Source organism: Poecilia latipinna, unplaced genomic scaffold (assembly GCF_001443285.1).
Source record: "Poecilia latipinna isolate Pla-1442-1.1 unplaced genomic scaffold, P_latipinna-1.0 Scaffold2799, whole genome shotgun sequence".
NCBI lineage: Eukaryota > Metazoa > Chordata > Actinopteri > Cyprinodontiformes > Poeciliidae > Poecilia > Poecilia latipinna.
In genome coordinates this window covers 41,229-45,987 of record NW_015115415.1, presented here as the reverse complement: position 1 = coordinate 45,987, position 4,759 = coordinate 41,229, and the positions used below count along the sequence as shown (strand labels likewise).

Here is a 4,759-nt window from a genome sequence, read left to right as displayed (position 1 = left end):
ACAGGGCCACAGGTAAGCACTATCCATCTTCTGCAGGAACTTTGAAAGTGAAAAGTTTCTGTTCTGATCAAACCCAAACGGCACCAGCAGGACGTCGGCGGTAATGAAGGAGAAGAGCCACAGCTGACCTGGTGTTGTTGGCATGGAGCTGGAGGACAATCTGGGTCGGGACCAGGAACAGGAAGTCTGTCTCAATGTCGGCCACTGTCTTCTTTACTATGGTCGGATCTGGAGCCAAACCCCAGTGGACGGAGTAGACGTCGAAAGCCGAGGAGACGGCGGCATCCCCCTTGTCTTTAGTCAGGCCAGTCAGAAGACCTTTGACCTGGTCTCTTAGAAGGAAACCAGACCAATTCACACGTCTGGAGTCTTCATGACAATCCTCAAATAACAACTTGATGTTGCTTAAGTACTAACGTGGTCGTGGTTTCTTTCATGTTGTTGATTGAAGGAACATTGATTCCAGCAAATATGTGTCCATCCATGCTGTTTACACCTGCCAGGTAGTCAAACTGAGCCGCATTGTGAAAAAGCTTGCCTGGATCATCTGGGATGAAATCACCGTCAACCACCGGTGCGAGCTGGAGCAGGTCCATGACGGGATCTGAGCAGAGAGCAGAGCTGCTGTTCTGTCTGCAAGGAAACACTCGACAGACCGGGCCAAGTCAGCAGCCTGCCTGAAACTAACCCACACTCCAACACTGGAGAAGAAACTCTGATGCAAACAAAAAATTTACCAGACCAGAAATAGAAAGCTGAACTGAAAGTTCAACAGATGGAGACAGGCTGGGTTCCTACAGACGTGTTTGTGTTCAGACCTTTCCCAAAAATATCCAGCAGGTTAATTTTCCCTGCCATGGTGAGCTTGATGGGGTCGACGGCCTTCAGGCAGGCCAACATGTCGTCTTCCTCGGTTTGTCAACAGTTGACTTTACAAGTGATCTTCAGAGACAAAAGCAGCCAGACTCCGGATAAACTGCCGGGTTGCATGTCATGTAGAGGCAAAACGCCAGGCCTCATTAAAGCAGTGAAAGTTATAAAATGTAATGATTATCCTGTAAAATTAATTTAACACATTAATTTTGATCTTTTTTTTCAAATTTTAATGCAATTAATCTGTTTTTACATACAAACTGAATGTGTATAATCGCACTTTGCATCAATCTGATGGCTGAAAAATCTTAAGGTATTAAAACATAGAATCAGGTGATGTTAGCATCAACTATGAAGCTGTTTTAAGTGTGGAGACAAACTACCTTAAAAGCTTTCCATCCATGATCTGAACACGCTGATCCTTGCAGGGTGGTAAATTATTTACTGGTAAATTATTCAGTAATTTACCAGTAAAAGGGGGTTTGAATTGTCAAAGATGCTTATTTTGTAGAGTTTCAGATTAAAATGTGATAAATTAATTACAGAGCCTGAAATGAACTAAAGATGTGGATGATGTTTGAGTGAAAACCTTTCTAGTGAGTGCCATGGGGCTCTTCTGGAGGGCCTAGGGGCTGAGGGCCACGCCGCCCTGACAGATGGCTCTGCGGAACAGCCCTTTACTGTAAGGGGACACCATCTGGGACACAGCCAAACACCAACACCACATGGACTCATCGGACGGAAACCTCTTCCATAAACAGGATTTTGGGGGCGATGGTTTTTACCTGGAAGTTGACGCTGGCAGCTCCGGCTGACTGGCCAAAGATGGTGATGTTGTCCGGGTTCCCTCCGAAGGCCCGGATGTTCCTGTGGACCCAGGAGATGGCGGCATGCTGGTCCCATAGGCCATAGTTACCTGAGAGGAACAGAAAGCCCCCTGCTGGCTGTTTGACCTTAACGATGGATCCTCATTACGACACAACTAGAGGTACAACAAAACTTGAAACCATCCATTATGGATCACCAGAGTCTGACTGCAGAAACAGGACCAGGATTTAAATTCTGCTGTTGGTCCAAATGCCCTAACCTTCCAGAACCAAAACTCTTTTCTTGTGTGTCATCAGAAATAATGTTCTCCAAATGTTCATGAACCTAAACATCAGTGAATAACATTAGGGTCCTCTGAAGGAACAAGCTGCTTCACACCTGAACCGTCACCTGTGATTCTCGCCGCTCTGCAGCTGAGCTAACAGAACTCAGTTTACCTGCTGCTGGAAGCCAGATAAGGATCCCAGAAGTACTGGGAAATCTGCAAATGATCCCAAAACGACATATTTCATTCACAGATATTTAAGCTTCACTAGCATACCTGTGGTATGCTGATGATCCGGATTCCTTGTTTTGACTCAAACATTCAGTTCATCTGTTGCTTAAAATCCACACTGAGTCTCTGAAAACAGTTTTAAAGCAGCTTACATGAACACCGAAGTTTTAGTTTTGTCTTCACCTGGTAGTCGTTCATCTCCAGAGCTGAGGAAACCCAGAGTACCAACTCTGTAGTTCACCGTGACAACAATGACCCCTCCCCACGTCGGCCATCTCCTTCCCGTCATAAAGAGACTCTCCGAGGGCTTCCACATCATCGGACGCTCCCAGCAGGAAGGCTCCTCCGAAAAGGTACACCATCACTGGGAGGTTGGTGGACACTGGAGACAGAGATCGGATATGAGAGGGTTCATTCCAAGAAATGCAGTTCCTCTGGTGTCCACTAGGTGCTGCTGTGAACAGTCACTGGAAAATCTCATTTGGAGCTGAGCAGTTCCTGAGTCAGCAAGGAGGATATCAGTATGAGTAACCAGGACACAGTGGTATGTGAGGCGGTTTGCGGGGACATGGTGGTTTGTGAGGACACGGCAGTTTCAGGACACGGCGATATCTGAAGACACGGCGGTTTGTGGGGATACGGCGGTTTGAGGATACAGTGATATGTGAGGACACGACGGTTTGCGAGGACACGGCGGTTTGAGGATACAGTGATATGTGAGGACACGGCGGTTTGCAAGGACACGGCGGTTTGAGGATACAGTGATATGTGAGTACACGGCGGTTTGAGGATACAGTGATATGTGAGGACACGGCGGTTTGCGGGGACAAGGCGGTTTGTGGGGACACGGCGGTATGAGGACACGGCAGTTCGTAGGGACACGGCAGTGTGCGGGGACAAGGCGGTTTGAGGATACAGTGATATGTGAGGACACGGCGGAGTGAGGACACGCAGTATGTGAGGACACAGCGATTTACGGACACAGTAGTTTGTGAGAACTTGACCCCGTTTCTTACCTGACAGTCCATGTGGAACAAAAATGTTCAGGTAGAGGCAATCCTCGCTGCCCTGGGTTTTTGTCTGCAACAGCATCACCTGCAGGCAGCGCTCCCTGAACTTTGTGGCGATTAAAACTCCTGAAAACAGCCGACAGAAACCAAACAGCAGCTCATGTAGCATGTAGGCTAACCTGGTTTATTGATGAAGCAGCACTCATACACATCTGAACTTCACAGGACGTCGAAGGAAAACAGGAGTAAAATAACTTAACATGTTAAACACTTAAAATCAACATTTAAAGGTAGTAAATGTTAAAATACAGATTCTAAAGGGTGTTAAGAAAAATAAATTTAGTTGTAAAAATTTAACCATATGTTCAATATTAGATAAATTTACTTATGTTTTAAATAAAAAAATTCACTCCAAATTATATAGTTCATAGTTCAATCAGCGTAATCTCTTATGTAGGATAGTTCTATTGAAACATATTACACCAAGTTGAATTAAAATAACTTAGCTTGTAGTTCTCTATAATTTAAAACACAGCTAGTCTCTCTGTGGACTGACCAGACATTCACAGGGGGTCGTGGCTCTGTGTGACTTTAACCTTTTGACCACTTTGATAAGGTTTAACAGCTGGTGTAAAACAATCTGGTCCTGTGAGCAGAGTAGAGCTTCCTCTGGGACAGAGCCATAAAAACATCTGTCTCCATTCAAAAGAAAATAACACTTCTTTGATCTTAAAAACAGATTTTTACTGGAACATAGTCGACTAGATATAAATGAACTTGGCTAAGGACAGTCCCCTGATTAGAATACAGCAGAGAAGGGAAACACGCCCTCCCTTTAAGTATTGGACCCAGAACCTTAACCTCAGATCGCTCCAGGTTTACCCGTGATGCTGTATCCGGGGAACGGTGCGTCGGTGAAATGGTTCCCCGTAAGTTTGTCCTGGTGTGTGGATGTCAGCGGAGTGAGGTAAATATTGAATTGGATGCTGGTCTGTGATTTTATTGAGTTTTGTCAGTTTCATTAGTTGTTCGTATAATAAATGTTATGTTTTGGACTTGGAAAACGTTTGTCTTTGTCTTTATGGTTCAGCTGAAACAATGACGACATCAAGGAATCCGGGCAGAAGAGAGAATAAAACGAGCCAAAAGATTTTAATTCTTCTTCTTCTGATTAAAATTAGCAAGAGAAACTTGAAATCTTCATGCTTCAAACTGGAAACCAGTTAATCAGATTCTTTGAAATCAATATTTTCAGTCCTGATTTAAAGGAGCCAGCAGTTTTTCCACATCTCAGGTTTGCACAAGGGGTTTTGGGTGTGCTGTGGTGGTGCAGGGGTTAAGCACAACCCACATATGGAGGCCTCAGTCCTCGACGTGGCCGTGGCAGGTTCGATTCCCGGCCTGGCGACCTTTGCTGCATGTCGTCCTTCTCTCATTATCCACTTTCCTGTCAACTAACTATCAAATAAAGGCCACTAGAGCCGATAAAACCTAAAAAAAAAAAAAAAAAAAAAAAAGTTTAACCAAAGGGGGAAAAAATCCCACCCCTTTT

General features: G+C 44.8%; 1 pseudogene; it reads right to left on the bottom strand.

The window, feature by feature from the left end:
• Positions 1-4,759, bottom strand: part of LOC106939198 (bile salt-activated lipase-like) — a 22,129-nt pseudogene that overhangs the window by 6,924 nt on the left and 10,446 nt on the right.